General features: G+C 38.7%; 1 pseudogene; it reads right to left on the bottom strand.

The window, feature by feature from the left end:
- Positions 1–448: 448 nt before the first annotated feature.
- On the bottom strand, positions 449–18,282 carry LOC121480822 (annotated as a pseudogene).
- Positions 18,283–18,813: the final 531 nt, after the last annotated feature.

The raw sequence follows: 18,813 nt of genomic DNA, 5'->3' as shown, positions 1-18,813 counted from the left end.
ATAAAGAAAAGCAAGGAAAACATTAACCTAAATTTCAGGACTGTGATTAACTTGGACAAAAGTAAGGTTGCCATGAGGAAGAAACACAGGGATCTTGAAAGTTTCTCTCTCAATCAATATACGTATACAATAAACAGATATGTATAGAGATAGAGATATACACACACATATATATGTACATGTGTGTTGATCTTTTAAAACTACATACATGCATTTATATATTCTACATGCATAAAAATTCATAATACATTGTTTAGGTTATGATTAAAAGTAATCATAAAACCCAGAATTAAGGTAACAAGCATAGGTGTAGTATTGGCTTATGCTTATCATTATGGTAAAAAGTTCAAGTCACTGATTAGTCTTTGGTTATACCCATATATTTTTTTTTTATAAGAAATAGGATTTATCAGTTGGCATGAATAAGCAGGGGGTAGTGTCAAGGTTCTCATGAGTCTAGCACCTGCCATTTGTCTAGGAGGCCATGATTAGGGATGTATTTGGGATGAGTCACTTTTCAGCTACCCTGTCTTCAAATTCATCAACATTATACTTAGTAAAGTGATGTCATTTTCTAGTGACCAGGGAACTTGAACTTGGTCCTGTATAGGGCTTCAACTACATATTCCTTGTTCTGCAGCTTAATGTGGATGGACATAATGACTTGGTCAATATGGATGCTGGCCACTGTACCGTAGGGCTTTCTGAAGGCACCCCACATACCTCTTTGTAGCCCATCAGTTCCAGCACAACATCTTGACATGGATGACGTAGAAGGGGTGGAGCCGAACTTGGATGTGAAAGCCATATTTACCATAACTTTTCACCGTGTACTTGTTGACACAGACAAAGGAAGCCTCCAGGGCTTTAAAAGAGAGCTGCTGATATTCACCTGACACCACATGGCCATGGTGTGGGCAATCATTCACTTCTGCCTTCTTCCATCCCAGGTTAAAGATGTATATCTTGGCATCAGGGACATCTCTGCAGAAGGGGGACTTTGGATATGGTTTGTTCTTACAATATTGGTAACACTAGACATGGTAACACATCTGTGGGGGCCCAAAGGAAGAGAAGAGGTTATATCCACATTTTTTGTAATGTCTTTGTTTGGGAAGGAATTTTTTTACACAAAACCACCAGTTATTTGGGCTATAATTTTATTTTTTTAAAAAAACAAGTTTTAAATATTAAAGCAGGAGTAGTTCTTTGGGTATAAATATAAAAAAGCTTCAATTTACAAACTACAGATACGTCATAGCACAGATAGTCAGCTAACATTGGAAAATAGGATGTTGATTTTCTCTTTCTCTTCGTTCTCTTTTCCTTGAAGATATTGGCATGGCCAGAGGCCAAAGATGTGACAGGATCAAGGAGGTAGCAATGTAGTTGGGATATTGATTTTATACAAGTAGTTGAGCAAGTAAATACATATATTGATCATAATAGGAGTCAGGCTCTCAATGAAATACAAGGCAATGTTAGCTGCTAGGGTAGAAAGAGTTCCTATTTTGGAGAATAGGAAAGCAAGCACACTGGGAGGTACAAATGTGACACAGTGTTCAGGGGCCATTTGAGGTTTATATTGGTTTCTTATTGCTGCTTTAACAAATTATCAATCACTTGGTAGCTTAGGACAACACAAATTTATTACCTTAAATGCTAGAAGTCAGAACTCTGAAATAGGAGTTCACTGGGCTAAAATCAAGGTATCACCAAGGCCACACTCCTTCTGGAGGCTATGGGAGAAAATCTATTTCCTTGCATTTTTCGGCTTCTAGAGGCTGCCTGCATTCTTTGATCATGGTTCCCTTCCCCCACCTTCAAAGCCAGTAGAGTAGCATCAAATCTCTCTCTCTCTCTCTGACCTCTGTTTCCATTGTCACACCTCCTACTCTGCTTCTGCCTTGGTCATCACATCACCTTCTGTGAATCTGCTTTGAGACATGAGCATCTTAGGTGAGGAGGATTATTCTTTCTATCACACGCTAGGACTCTGATGTGAGAGTAATCGAAAAAAATTTTACTTTTCTACAGCTGCTAGGGGGGAAGCTGTAGGACTTGGTTTCACCAGGACTATACCCTATCAACCCTGGAGGGAGAAAGGGAAAGAAGGTAATTGTAGTGATGGGTCTTAGAATCTTAAGTTGGATGGGAAAGGAAGAGAAGACCCGGGAGAGGTAGAAGAGAAGATTGTTAATGAGATAAGGTCAATGGGCTAAAGGCCTCATGAGGTCAAAGAACTGCTGAATGGGATGCCTACAATTGACTAGTGAATCCAAGGAGTAAAGATTTCAGCGGTGTTCTTCATGATGTGGATGAAGTCACACCGTGAATGTGGTGTTAAGGTGTAACCACCGGAAAGGACAGCTGAGGTGAGACAAAAGAACATTTACTGGATGCAAGGGCATCACTTCCAATTATTCTAGAAAAGCTGTAAAAAGGAAACTCATTGAACCAAAGGGGTAAAGGTGACATCTGTCAACAAATGCAGCCCCATGGGACCAGGGTAAAAAAAAAATTTTTTTTCCTAACAAGCTTATTTTTCTAATCCTGCTTATTAGCAAAGCTAAAAAAAAAAAAAAAAAATCAGGTATTATTAGAAAATTAAAATTTTTCTGTGCTAAACCTTTTCATGAATTTCTATTAATCTGAGTTGGTGTAATGAGCTAAATTGTGTCCCCCAAAATTTATTTGTTGGAGCCCTAACTTCCACTACCTCTAAATGTGACTATATTTGGAGATTGTGCCTTTACAGAAGTGATTAAGTTAATGTAAGGCAGATAGACTGAGCTTTAATTCCATCTAACTGGTGTCCTTAGAAGAGGAGGAAATTTGAACACCCCAAAAGAGAAGACCACGGATGCACTATGCACAGAGAAAAGACCATGTAAGGACGCTGTGAGTAGGCAAACATTCATCTGCAAGTTGAGGAGAGAGGCTGCAGGAAACTCCAAACCTGACACCTCAGTTGTGGACCTCACAGGTTCCACAACTGTGAGGAAAATTCCTGTTGCTAAGCCATTTAGTCTGTGGTATTTTGTTATGGCAGCCCTAGCAAACTAATGTACCTAGTTTGTTTTAGAGATTATGATTTAGAAACCGCTCCTAATTTTAACACTACTTTAGAAAGTTTTTTTCTATCTGGAAGTTTTTTCCTTTTTAGGGTCTCAGGATTCATTCTATCTTCATCTTGAATTCTCTGAATCTTAATGAAGAGAGCACAGAGAAGTATTCATGTGACTGGAGGAGAGGTAGGTGGTGGCCTATTAACCATTGGCCACCAGACTTTGCTTCAATCTGCATGGATGCAGGCGTGGTACGCGGAGACTATGTTGTGAAATGCTCATCGGCAAGAACACACACCAAGTCTTTTCCATAGTCTGTGTCTGGAAAAGTTTGAGTGCAAGCTGGCAGTAATTTAAGAGCAATTTAGGAGTCCAAGTTCTTTCCTGCTTTCCTCTACCACATGTCTTCCTTGTGGCAACTGATTTTCCATTGGCAGGCGGACAGAAGTTTTGTCATATCCGAGTTAAGGTGTTCCTGCTAAAATATCCAGGAAAACAGCAGGGATAGAAGAGGAGGTTGTACAGGCCTAAGCGGCAAAAAGTGAAACATATAAATTAAATGTTCTATAAAAGATGACTTGACAAGATGACCCACATTGTACTACAAAGACATTAAAGAGGCAATTTAATCTATTTGGAAATATTACAACAGGAACATAATGTCGTGTCATTATGTAGTTCAACTTTTGCTTCTTAGCTACCATGACATTAATTTGTGGATACCTTTCTACTCTCTCTGACCTTGAAGTATTTATAGAAACCACCAAACTTTTGGCCACCGAGAAACTTGTGAAGTTCCCATGGGGGGGGGGGGGGGGGGGGGGGGGAAAGAGTAGAAATTGGTCAGTAAACACAAGGTGAGAGTCTCTGTGTTATTTCCCATGCCACCAATCTGACTCATCATTGGCAGCAGAAATCTTTTGTAAGGATCTTCCCCTGGTGCAGTTAAAGCAGGCCACCTGCAGGGTTCACTGTGACAACCTTGAGCACAACATCTGAAGCACACTCCATCTTTATGGAACCCCATGAGGCCTTCCCACTGTTCCCTCAGCTAATGCACCAGGTGCAGGGAAGATCTTCTTTTCCAGAACATGTCTGGATGTTCCATTTGATGCCCAATAGGCTGGGTATAAATAGTAGCCCGCCACAAATGCTTTCCATTGCCAAAAATACATGGCAAGAGAAATGCCTCTGTTTGAATGCTTACAGCACAGAGGGATACGGGTATTAAAAAAAAAAAAAAAAGATTTATTTCTTCATGAGCAAGAGAAAGAGAGTGAGCAAACAGAGGGGAGAGATAGAATCCTGAAGCACATTCTGTACTAAGTATGGAGCCCAACACAGGGGCTCGATCTGAGGACCTTAAGATCATGACCTGAGCTGAAATCAAGAGTCAGCCTCTTACCTGACTGTGCCACCCAGGTGCCCTGTGTGCATGTATTTTTAAACAAACAACAGAGTTAAAGGCATAATTATCACTCTTGCCTCCTTTACATTAGAGTCTCCTGCACTACAAGAGAACAACCAATCTTAACATATTGCATAAAATCATAGAACCCAAGCCCTTCATTTTACAAATGAAGTCCAAAGACAGTTCAATGTCTCATGGAAGGTCACAATAATTTCTTAGTATTTGATCAAACATACTTGCTAGAAGTTTACAGGTCCCATGTCCCGCAAGTTCTGATTCAGTGAGCCTGTGTAAATTTACATTTTATGTGTAAAATCTACATTTTAACAAGCATCGCTGGTAATTCTTTGCAGATGAGACATACTGAGATTACTAAAGCCAAGTCTCAGCCATTGGCCTCTCCAGTGGCAGCAAACTACCTGTGGCTTCAATAGCCCAAAGATCTCTTATTATGTATAGCTTCACAATAACATTCTTGTTTAAATCCTAAATCTTTGCAAGTCTTGTTGGGCCATGCTGTAGCATGGCTCACAGCCAACTAAAAAGTTTGTAATTATTTATTCAGAAAGCAGTAAAGAGATATGAATAATAAATATTTTATTTATAAAAGTATGAAATCAGAGATAAAATAGTAAAATCAGTAGCACTTGGAACACTGGACTAGCTATTAAAGCAAATGCCTTTTAAACAGACTAACTTAAAAAATAAAAAATAAAAAATAAACAGACTAACTTGGAGTTGAAAAATGTTTCCCCTTCTTCCTCCAAATTCCCAGATTTGACCAGTGTCAGCTCATCAGTATAAGAAGGGACAACATGACAGGGAGAGGCAGAGGCTGCTGGTATGGGACAATGGAAGTACACCAACCAGGAGACGGGAGATGTGGCTATTGACTTCAGCTGTCCTACTAGGTAAATCAGGGTTTGATCTATTCTTTTGTTGACCATCCAGACCAAGATTTGGCAAATATTTTCTGTAAAAGGTCAGATAGTAGGTATTTTAGGCTTTGCAGCCCATGATCTCTGTCACAACTATTCAACACAACTGTGGTAGTGAGAAAGCAGCCACACACAATAAGTAAATCAGTGACACAGCTATGTTTCCTATAAAACTTTTTACAAAAACAGGAAGAGTGAAATTGAGCCCAAAGGCTGTGGTTTGCTAACCTGAGATCTGGACTTAACATGATAGATGAAATGTTAACACATATCAAATTTAAAGGCATATCATAATACAGTGTAGCCATCACATTGTAAAGAACACACACACACACACACACACACACACACACACACAAATTGAGGAAATGTTCTTGCAGTATTCTACAACTATAACCCAAGTCAGCAAAAAGTCTCTTATCTCTTTGACGAACCAATGAAGCTCTAAAATACATCAAAGCTATTTCACTTTCATCTTATTTGTCAACATAAATAAAAATATCAACAAACATCTATGCTGGAACCACTCTTCTTAAAAATAGATATATCTATTCTGAATCAGTGTGTCTCTAGGTTTTTTTGTGTGTGTCAGAAAACTGTTGAAAATTGGCAGACATAGTCACTTAGGTTTTTCTTGTTTTCTTTCTCTTATTTTTAAACATTAGAACTCATAACACTTACTCTAGTACTTATTTTGCTAATTTACTCTACAAATTAGGATGCTTTGAGCAAGAAATAACAGAAAACTTCATTCAACCTGTCTTTATAAGTAAGAGTCTTGACTTGCATGAGTAGAAGTGTAGAAGATAAGATTTCAGAGTTGACATTGTGACTCTGACTCCCTGTTATTCTCTGCTGTGTGTGGCTTTCTCTGCAGCTTGCATCTCAACTGAGAAGTAATTTGAAGCCTTTAGTGAAGAGTTGCTCAAAAAGTTTACAAATTGAATAATTGAAAATAGTTTCAGATATTTAACTGTTAAGGTGTTAATCACAGCAAGCAAAAAATGTGGAAACAAACTCAATGTTTAACAATGTTGCAGAAATTATGGCATTGAAACATTAAAAATACATTTGACAAATCATAAAATATTGAGCAGACCCCCCCAAAAAAATATTGAGCAGAGGAAAAAGTATCTTGTAAAATAGTATTTTAGTGTCAAACAATAAAACAAATATTACAGAGCTTAAAAAGAAAAAAATAAAAAACCAAGTTGTATCTATAATCTTAACCATGTGAGGGATCCTAAAGTAGTAAAGAATCACTGAGCAGTGTGCTGATTGAGGAGAGTGAGGGGTTTTAAATGCTTAAAAAAATAATAATAATAATAAGTTTCACAATAGATATACTAATTTAGCATTGAAAATTAGTTCTCTGGATAGGATGGAACAACTCTGCTCCCTGTAAAGGGTTGGCAACAATAAGCACCACAGCTCACTGATCAGTGTCTTCAGTTAGTTCCAGTAAGGGTCAAAAGTCATAGGCTTTAATCAACTTCAAACAGAACCAGTTGTGATGAAATACAGCATTCAATTCTGATACCTCCTAGATGAATGTAAATTTTCTTTTTATATTACTATCAGCCTGCATCCATCAGCATCCAGCCAGGTGCACAAGAACCACACTAGCGCGTAAAATGGTGGGGATTTAAATCAGAGAACTGGATATGCAGGAGATGAAAGAGCTGAGAAATCACAGGACGATGAGATGACAGATTAGCAAGAGCAGGAAGCCACTATCCAGACCCTATACAAGGACAAAGGGAAAAGTGGTGATAGTATAGCCCAAAGGCCAATGTCAGTTGATAGAAACTAGGACATTAACAGCCCTGACACACAGAAACTGGAGGAGCTGTTGCTTCAAGGCACAGAGAGGGAGATAAAAACCCCAGCTTCCCCTTTCTTCCTGCCTCCAAACTCATGAAGGGCTTCTCATTTGCTAAGCCCCAATGATAGCCAGATGATGTGGTAATGGGGGAAAACAGGGAGTACTGTCTACAGTGGTCATCCCATCCTTTATATAAAGAAAGAAATTAGTTGAGGCCTGGTACAAAGAACTTGTCAATAATTACGTGTGCAAATGTTCCTTTATAAAGATGCTTCTAGCAGGCCATTTACGTGGAAGAATGTTGGTCATTTTTTTCTAGATTATAATTGTTTCATTTTTTTCTACTTAATTGTATTTTCTGACTTTCTTTCAATAAATATGTATCATGGAAGTTATTCTGAGACTAAAAGTTATTTTTAAGAATTATGTGTTAAAAATGGAAATAATTATTTCAAATATTTAGCCAACAAATCACTACTGCTTTCATAAAAATCTTCAATATTGTTACTTATGCCCATGTTGTCTGGAAGGCATGTATGTGTAATCCATCATACGAAATAAAGTCAGATTCTTCAGAGTAGAATATTTATAAGGATAAACAAGTCTTTTTGCTATTATTAGCTCCCTCTCATAAATAATTTATAGTTTAAATCGTTTAATTCTCATAAAACATAAATATATTGTGTTAACAACTGACTTCTTACTCTTATCAAGGCTCCCATGTCCTCCAGGGGTAAGAAAGAGAAGTAAAAGAGTCGTTAAAGGGAAGAAAATCTCTTTCTACCACAGTTCTAATGGTTCAAATACTTTATCTGTGAGAGTAGACTTGCAGGATTATTATGAGGTTGGCAGTAAGCAAGTGACAGAAAGATGCTGGTAGACAAAGGTTCCTTTAATGTACTAAAAGAAGACACCATATTGCACAGGAGAACAGAGAGGATGAGGGGTTACACTGCATGTCCAAGCTTCCAAATGCCCATGAGGACCCCCATGATACTAGAGGCAGAAGGGAAGACAGGAAAGATGCTGGTGGGCTCTTTATGGGAGCTTTTGCCACTCCCAGCATTTTTATAATTGCATGGCCCTGCCTACCACCTGCAGATGCCAGCCGCCTGTTTGCCTGTCCAGAAGACATAAAAAACTACTAAAACCCAAAACACACTCCCAAATGCCTCTTGAGAGGCTAAGAAACTAAATGAACTTAAAGTAAATTTTCCTGGAATCCAACTCCCTGGTACCATGTACATCAATCTTTGCTGCCATTAAAATTACCGGATGAGTGTGTTTAATAACTGATACGAGAGCCTCATGCCTGGAAATTGTGTGTGAATCGGTCTCACATAGACCTGGAGCATCCACAGTGATACCTACTTGTTAACTGAGGCCAGAGTTGAATATCACAATCCAGAGAAAACCAGGAATTATTTCTGAAAGTGCTTCTTAATATTTATATATATGGAAGCCTTCTGGGAGGAATGGCACAGCAGGAAGGTCCTAAGCTTACCTTGCGCCACAGATACTAGATAACACCTACATCAGTGTAAAGAACCCAGAAAACAACCCCAAGACTGGCAGACCAGACTCTCCATAGCTAGACTTAGAAAAGGGGCCACAGTAAAGAGGGCAGAAAGGGCAGAAATATACTGGGGAACCAAATGGACCTGTAGGACTATCTATAGGAAGGAAGGATGCCATAAGCATGGAGAGGGGAAAGAGATACCCCAGGCATCCCAGACATGGAGAGCCTGCAGGGGAAGATAAATCCCCATAACATTTAGCTTTGAAAACCAGTGGAGGTGAATTTCACAAGTTCTTATAATCAGTGGAGTCTAATACCTGGAACTCAAAATCAACAGGCTCAGGTCTGGGAGAGCAGAGAGGGTGAGAGGAAACTGAGTCTATGCTCTTAAAAAGCACAAAAAACAACCCCATGGAGATACAGCAAAGGAGCAGTACTTTGAAAAAATGCCCGGAGTATACAAGAGGAAAATGTGTTCACTAATCTCAGAGCATGTGCTAGAGTGTCAAGGATCTTTGAGAGCCTTCTCCAGGAAAAAAATTTGCTGGCAATTGCCATTTCTCTCCACCCCCACCATCAGCCTAGACACATAGACACTGTGGGAACTCACCAAATAACAACACTCCAACTAAATTGCCAACACCACTCACCCTGCCCTGTGTACTTCTGCAGGTCTGCCCCCTCCAAACTGGCATGTCTTGGTCCCATCTGGAGCTGATCCAAAGTGGTGCCATCAGTCTGGCAGAGTGCAAGCAGCTTTGAAAGGGGCCAGCACTACCCTAAAGTAACTCCTACAGTGTGGAGAGGGGAAGATAATCACACACACACCAGTCTAAGGCCCTACCAGTGGGTTGGGGGTAGACTCATGGTCTGACTGCAGGCTGCACCCACCAACAAAAGTTTCTCAGGGCACAACACAGGAAAAACGCCCTTCAGTTTAATGCTACTACATCTCAGGCAAATGCCTAGTCTAACTCAACTCGAACCCAAGACTAGCCCACCAACAACACAGAGACCCAATGCTCCCCACAACAGGTAAAGAAAGCCATTGCAGACAACAGGACTGAAGGCAAAAGCAGCTCAGCCACAACAGTAGGGTGCATGCAACACACAAGAGACATTCCAGAAGCACCAGATTCTAGGGAACAGGGGACACTGCTGTGGAAGACATAGCAAACATTCCTAACATATAGAAACAGACAGTTAGACAAAATGAAGAAACAGAGGAACATGTCCCAAATAAAATAGGACAAAATCATAGCAAGAGAACTAAACAAAATGGAGATAAGTAATATGCCTGATAGAGAATTTAAAATAAAGGTTATAAAGATACTCACTGGACTTGAGAAAAGAGTGTAGAACCTCAGTGAGACCCTCAACAAAGGGAGGACGTAAAAGAATCAATCAGAGATGAATAACTTAATAACTGAAATAAAACATACACTAGATGGACGGGAGGAGACAGAAAGGTGGAAAGTAGAAAGACCATATGTTCATCTCATCCCACAGATACAACTAGTAACCCTCACATCAGCATAGGTGATGTGAAAAGACTGTCAGAACATGTGACCCAGAAAAGACTGCCAGAACAGATCCCACAACTAAAGGTAGAGAAGAGAGTGCACCAAAGAAGTAAGGGGGAAGATGCAGTTTGGAAGTGAAACAGACCATGGTCATTCACAGTGGAGAGAGAGCCAATGGTGCAGAGAAGGGAGAAAAATGGACTATGACACTGGGGGGACTACATAGAAAAGATGAATCCCCATAATATCTGGATTTGAAAACAAGAGGGGCCAAATCTCATGAGTTCTTACAACCAGCGGGAATTAAAGAATTGAATTTTTTTTAAATTGGTGGGTTCTGCTCTGGGAGAGCTGAGATGGTGTTAAGAAGTGGAGTTCTCACTCTTAAAGAGACCTCATGTCAAAAAGCCAGCAGAGATACAGCATGGAAGCAACAGTTTGAAAAATGTCTAGGGCAGATGGAAGGGAGAGTTACTTACTCATCTCAGAGCATGACCCAAAGAAACAGGGATCATGGGGAGACCCCTCCAGGAACAAAGGAGCTGGTGGGCACCATTTTCCTTCCCTAGCCCCCAGCATAAACACACAGCCACCTGCAAGAACCAGCACAGTGCAAACATTCACTACTTAACTTGCTTACACCAAGGTCTGGCCCAGCACTTCAGCAGATCTACCGTTCCCAATCACACTTACCTCAGTTCTGGCGCCACAAGACCCTCCCCCAGAAGACCAGCACAAGCCCCACCAACACTTCATCTCATGTTGTTTTATAGGATCTTCATTCTGGCAACACAATCTTTATTTCCCAACCAGACCATTTGAAGGACTTCAAAATGTGCTTCACCTGGCTGGGGACCAAACACTGCCCACAACAGGCAAAGAGAACCACTGAAGACAACTGTATTGAAAAAAAAGAAAGTGTCCAGGACTCAATAGCAGGGCACAGGCAACACAAATAGGAGACACTCCCTGAAGCACCAGGTCCTGGGGGATAAGGGACACTGAACTGCAGGGCACTACAGGACCTCTTCTTCATAAAGCCATTACATTCAAGAGCAGTCAACATAGCTGACTTTCCTAACACAAAGAAACAGAGAGATAAACAAAATGGAGAGAGAGAGGAATATTTCCTAAATAAAGAGAACAAAACCACAGCAAAAGACCTAAGTGAAACAGACATAAGTAACATGCCAAATAGAGAATTTAAAGTAATGATCGTAAGATACTCAGTGGACTTGGGAAAAGAGTGGAGGACATCAGTGAGACCATTACAAAGAGATAAAAAATAACTTGTGGGCAGCTGGGGTGGCTCAGCTGTTTAGCTCTGCCTTCAGCCCAAGGTGTGATCCTGGAGACCGGGGATTGAGTTCCACATCAGGCTCCCTGCATGGAGCCTGCTTCTCCCTCTGCCTGTGTCTCTGCCTCTCTCTCTGTCTCTCATGAATAAATAAAATCTAAAAAAAAAAAAACAAAAAAAACAAACTAGTGATGAAGAATAAAATTGATGAAATTAAAAATACACTTGATGGAATGGCAGAGGAAGCAGAGGAACTAATTAATGACCTAGAAAACAGAATAATGGAAAGTAATCAAGTTGAGCAAATGAGAGAAAAAGGAATTATACAAAATGAGAAGAGACTTAGAGAACTCAATGACCCCATCAAGCATAATAACATTGGTATTATAGGGAACTCAGAAGAAGAGAGAGAAAAGGGGACCAAAAATTTATTGAAGAAGTAATTCCTGAAAAATTCCTCAATCTGGGGAAGGAAACACAAATCTAGATTCAGGAGGCACAGGTCTCCTCCAACAAAATCAACCCAAGGAGGACCATAACAAGACATACAATAGTTAAAATGGCAAAAAGTAGTGATAAAACAAATTTGTTTTAAAGAAGCAGAAGACTGTTATATACAAGGAAAACCCTGTAAAGCTATCAGTGGATTTTTCAGGAGAAGTTTTGCAAGTCAGAAGAAAATGGCATGATATATTCAAAGTGCTAAGTGGGAAAAATCTGCAGCCAACAATATATAAGGCTATCCAATAAGGCTATCATTCAGAATAGAAGGGCAGATACAGAATTTCTCAGACAAAAACTAAAGGACTTCATGATCACTAAACCAGCCCTACAAAAATTATTAAAAGGGACTCTTTAAGTGGAGAGACTATAAGTAAGTATAAAAAGTTAGAAGCACAAAAGTAGTAAAAATAAGTATATCTGTAAAAATCTGTCAAGCGATTCACGAATAAAAAGATGTGAAATATGATACCATATCCTAAAATGAGGAGGGGAAAGAATAAAGAAAGGGTTCACATTAAAGCAATCATCAACTTAATATTGACTGCTATATACAGAAGGTATTATATAAAAACCAAATGGTAAGCACAAATAAAAAAACCAGTAATAGAAATGCAAAGAATAAAGAGAAAGGAATATATCACTAAAGAAAGCCAACAAACCATGAAAGAGAACATGAGAAAAAAGATCAGAGAAAAAACACAAAAACAACTACAAAACAAGTAACAAAATGGCAATAAATACATATCTATCAATAGATGAGGGATATCTGGGTGGCTCAGTGGTTGAGCATCTGCCTTTGGCTCAGGTCGTGATACCTGGGTCCTGGGATCAAGTTCCACAACAGACTCCTCACAGGGAGCCTGCTTATCCCTCTGCCTGTGTCTCTGCCTCTCTCTCTCTGTGTCTCTCATAAATAAATAAAATCTTTAAAAAAATAGATGAACATAGATACAAAAATATTTGTATACTCAGCAAAATATTAGCAAGCTGAATCCAGCAAGACCTTAAAAATAATCATTCTCAACAATCAAGTATGATTTATTTCTGGGATGCAAAGATGGTTCAATATTTCAAATCAATCAACATGATACCTCAATGAGAGAAAGGATAAAACCATACGATCATTTCAATGAATGTAGAAAAAGCATTTGACAAAGTACAATATCCACTCATGATAAAAAAAAAAAACCTCAATATAGTAGGTTTAGAGAAAACATAACTCAACATAATTAAGGCCATATCTGAAAAACCCATAGGTAACATCATACTCAAAGGTGAAAAATGGAGCTTTTCCCCTAAGATCAGGAACAAAACAAGGATCTCCACTTTTACTCAATATAGTACGAGACATCCTAGCCACAGCAATTAGACAAGAAAAAGAAATAAAAGGCATCCAAATTGGTAAGTAAGAAGGAAAACTTCCACTATTTGCAAATGATATGATACTATATACAGAAAACCCTAAAGACTCCGTCAAAAAAAACAAAACAAAACTACTAGGACTGATAGAATTCAGTAATGTTATAGGATATAAAGTCAATACATGGAAATCTGTTGCATTTCTATAAACTAATAATGAAGTACCAGAAAGAGAAATTGGGGTGCCTGGGTGGCTCAGTCAGTTAAGTGTCCAACTCTTGGTTTTTGCTCAGGTCATGATCTCAGGGTCCTGGGATCGACCCCTTACACAGAGCTCTGTGCCCAATGGGGAGTCTGCTTATATCTCACTCTCTCTCTGCCCCTCCCCACCAACACACACACAGTCTCTCTCTTTCTAAAATAAATAAATAAACCTTTAAGAAAAGAATAAAGAGAAATCAAGAAAACAATCCTATTTACAATTGCACCAAAAGAATTAAATACCTAAGAATTAACTTCACCAAGGAGCTGAAAGACCTCTACTCTGAAAACTGTAAAACACTGATGAAGGAATAAGTGAAGATGACCCAAATAAATAGATATTCCATGCTCATGAATTATAAGAACAAATATTGATAAAATGTCCATACTTCCCAAAGCAATCTTCAGATTTAATTCAATCCCTGTCAAAATGCAGAACTAAAACACATAATCCTAAAATTTGTATGGAACCACAAAAGACCCAGAATAGCCAAACCAATCTTGAAAAAGGGCAAAACTATAGATATCATAATCCTAGACTTCAAGTTGTATTATAAAACTATAGTTACTAAAACAGTATGGCACAAAAAAAAAGATACAGATCAATAGAACAGAGAGCCTAGAAATAAACCCATAAGTATATATGCAATTAATCTTCAACAAAGGAGTCAATTTACAATGAGAAAAAGTCTCTTCACCAAATGGTGTAAGAAAAACTGGACAATGACATGCAAAACAATGAAACTGGCTCACTTTCTTTCACCATACACAAATATAGACTCAAAATGGATTAAAGACCTAAATGTAAGATCTAAAATCATAAAAATCCTGGAAGAGAGAACATGCAATAATTTCTCTGACATTGGCTATAACAACATTTTTCTAGATAGGTCTCCTGAGGCAAGAGAAACAAAAGCAAAAATAAACTAGTGGGACTACATCAAAATAAGACGCTTCTGCACAGCAAAGGAAACAATCAACAAAATTACAGGGCAACCTACTAAATGGGAGAACATATTTGCAAATGACATATCTGATGAAGGTTAGTATTCATAAAATATATGAAGAACTTATACAACTCAACCCCCAAAACCCCCAAATCAGCCAGTTAAAAAATAGGCAGAAGACACACACAGACATTTCTTCAAAGACAACACATATATTGCCAACAGACACAGGAAAAGATGCTCAACATAATTCATCATCAGGGAAGTGCAAATCAAAACTACAGTGAGATACTACCTCACATTTATCAGAATAGTTAGAATCAAAACACAAGAATCAACAAGTGTTGGCAAAGATATGGAGGAAAAGGATCACACACTGTTGGTAGGAATGCAAAGTATTAGCCACTGTGGAAAACAGTATGAAGTTTCCTCAAAAAATTAAAAATAGAATTATCATATGTTCCAGTAGTTCCACTACTGGGTATTTACCCAAAGAAAATGAAAACACTTTGAAAAGATGTATGCACGCTTATATTTACAATATAGGCAGGATTATTTACGATAGCCAAGACATGGAAGCAACCCAAGTGTCTGTGGATAAATGAGTGGATAAAAAGAAGTGGTGTATATATAGATTTATAATGGAATATTACTCTGCCACAATTTTAAAGAATGAAATCTTGTCATTTACAACAACATTGATGCATCTAAAGAGTATAATGCTAAGTTAAGGAAGTCAGAGAAAGACAGATAGCAAATATGAGATTTCACTCATGTGTAATTTAAGAAAAAAAACAAATAAAGAAAAAAAGACATAAAAAAAAAAACCCCACAGACTTTTAAGTACAAAGAACTAATGGCTACCAGAGGGGAGTTGGGTAGGGGGATGAGTGTAATAGGTGTAAAGGATTAAGAGTATCAAGATGAGCACTGAGTAATGTATAGAATTGATAAATTACTATATTGTACACCTGAAACTAATATAACACTGTAGGTTAACTATGCTGAAATTATAATTTAATTTACACACACACAAACCAAGTGTGAAGTGAATATCATAGGTTCTCTGCCTCTCTTCAAAACAAAGACTAATAGGAATTTTCTAGTTGTTAACTTTAGACACCTTAAAAAGGCTGTTTTGTTTAACAATAATTCCTACTCAAAAGGTGGACTAAAGGAAGCCAGGTGTACTTGGCCTGCTGGGGGGCAGCAGTGTAAGACTTTTTCTTCCACACAGGAAGAGAGTGGGGTTCAAGAAGGGTAAACCATTTACCCACTTCTCCACAGGGGTTTTGCCCTTATTTTAGATTTGTTAATTTTTAGTTACATGTCCATATTACGATTTAGGCGCACACACATACACACTACACAGATAAATCTTGGTCGTAGCCCAAGTCCCGCTGTACCCAATGGCCCTTCACTACATTACTTTCTTCATTTTCATGATGGACAAACTGAGAAGGGTGGTCACTTTGGTGTTCAGCTTAGAGGTCTCTTTTCTCAAAAGAGTCCCAGTTCCCTCATAATCATTTAAAGCCCTCTATTTCCTCTTTCAAATACATTTCACACTGTTACAATACCCTGGTGTTACCCATTAGATGCAAGTCCCCTGAGAGCAGATGCTACACTCTCTTGTTGACCTCAGTGCCAGGTACCAGACTGCATTTTAGGGGGGTAATGGCCTTGCTTTCATTTGGCTCATGTGGCTGCCATTTTTTGCATGAATGGAGTCAGATATCCTAGTTTCTCTGTTACAAAAACACCTCCCACCTTAAGAAACACGGTAGGAACATGCGCTCCTTCAAGTCCATGATGCTGCTGTATCATTCATGATAACACCTTCACAGGTGACTTGGAAGTTTGGGTTGGGTCTAATAATTCTTTAGAAAAACCCTAAAGATAACTAAGACTTACGAATGTAGCCCAAATTATTGAATTATTGTTTCAGAAAGAATACCAAGATTTTTATTCTAAAAAAAAAAAAAAGTGAAGGGAAGTGTGTTGAGAAGTGAGCAGAGGCATCAGAGGCAAATTGAAGGGGAGCCCGCTGGCTGGGACAAAGGAGAATTTTTAGATGATTACAGGCAGTTTTGGCTGGAATTTATGCACTTACTGGTTTGAAAGTCCTTGGAAGAAAATCAGTAGTCTGTTATTACTAAAAAAATAAAACTACAAGATGTGAGCCAACAGCCCAAGTACTAATTGTGAATACCTAGCAATGTCTAATTTTTCAGTTGAGAATTATGTGGAAGAAGAGGTCTAGTGGAATGTGTATTTTCAGAATTTCATACTTTTTTTTAATGTCCTCACTTTTCCTCAAGTACATTTAAGCCATTGTTTTAAAGGAAATTATTTTCTTGTTAAAATATGTTTCTCCCCAGCTTCCATACCAACATTACATACCCTTGAATACATGAATATTTGGCTCTTATTTTCTTCCTCTTTTTTTTACTTCTAGAAAGAAAACTATATTGGTTTTCTTTAGACACAGTGTCTCTGCTAGGTGAACTGTCATTAAAAAACATTTTCTCTTTCACATAAAAATATAGAGCAAAAAGATCCTACAAAATCTCTAACAACTGTAGAGTTTTCTTTTTCTCTTTGCCTTCTTCCTCTTTTGAACCCGGAGGTTATTACCAATACCTCCATCTGCCTTGCAAAAATGAAGATCTGGTACATTCACTCCTCTCCTAGGTATTTGGCAAATCTCAGACAGCTGCACTTTTCCACACAAGACATCTTGTGTGCTCTCTGCATCCCCCACAGGCAAGATGAGCATGTACTTGGGTTTTCCCACTCCCCTACTCCCTATATCACAAACTGATCTTCCTCTTTGACTTTCCGGGTAGTGGAAGAGGCAAAGAAGGCTCCTTTCTACAAGCTCATTTCTTTCTTCAGAAAGAAAGGCAATGTCCACAGAGCAGTGTCTCCTTGGTGACAGGAAAGACAGGCAATGGAGAGGTGCTGTTGAAAATAAGTGCTAGAGAACAAAATAATAAATTCTAGCACCCAGGCAACTAGGAGGCAAGTCAGTGGGCTGTGGGCCAAGCTGAATTAGGAACTTAAGAATTAGAGGAGATAGTAGTGAACATACTGCTGGGCTTGGTCTCAACAGTCAACATCTGCACAGCAAATCGAGTCTGTGCCAGTTTATTATCAGCTCTGACCCCTGTTTAAAGAAAAAGACTGAGGTTTCCTGCCTGGTCTGGGAATTATGTACCCATGAACCCCAGATCATGTCTCAGCTGCCTGACACCCATTATAGTGGAATGACATTTTTAGGAATTAACTGAGGTTTGTCCTCCCTTGTTTAAAAAATCACACAAAAGTATTTAAACAAATGAGTCATGAGAATATATAAAAATTTTACTCAGTCTTGTTTCTAGAGGAAAGTCCTAGAACAGACTAACTCAAAGATTCACTAAGGAATTTATTGGAAAAGAAAATGGCTAGATCAATGTTTCTCAAGCTTTAACACTACAGACATTTTGGGCTGACGATTCTTCATTTGGGGGGCTGTCCTGTGCATTACAGGATATTTGGCAGTATCCTGGGCTCTACACACTAGATGCTAGTAGCAACCCCTACTCACCTCACCTGGTTGTGACAACGAAAAATGTTCTCAGACATTGCCAACTGTTCCCTAGGAGGCAAAATTGCCTCTGGCTGAAAAGCATAGAGTTACATTATCATTGGTTGGCTCAAATCAGAAAGAAAAGAATGGTTGGTAAAGCTTATTAAATTCTTAACAGCTATCAGCTGGGTATGTAGGTGACTGGGTTCCCAGAATAAGTTTCAATCCCATTAAAATTCCTCAGGAAATGGCTTAACCATTTTATCAGGAATGTTATTTTTTCTTTCTGTGAACTACATCACACAGAAGCTCTGTCCCAGATCAGATGTGGGACAACCTCCATGACACACTTTTTTATATTCATTATCCTCTCCCCAAGCACTTAGGCAAACACAATGACAGTTTTTCATATGTGCTGCTCTTGAGGGGAGAGAGATGCTGCATGGGGAAAAAATTCAGGTAGACTAATTTTAAATATTATCAAATGCCTAGCAGGAGCGATCTTGCTAGGAGGGGGTAAGTTAAAATAGAAAAACCAGATCTTCTGTTGTAAGAAGCAGATCTTTTAAAAGACCAAAAAGGTGTTG

This window comes from Vulpes lagopus, chromosome 22 (assembly GCF_018345385.1).
Source record: "Vulpes lagopus strain Blue_001 chromosome 22, ASM1834538v1, whole genome shotgun sequence".
NCBI lineage: Eukaryota > Metazoa > Chordata > Mammalia > Carnivora > Canidae > Vulpes > Vulpes lagopus.
The sequence above is the reverse complement of the archived record's forward strand: the minus strand, read 5'-3'. Positions and strand labels throughout refer to the sequence as shown.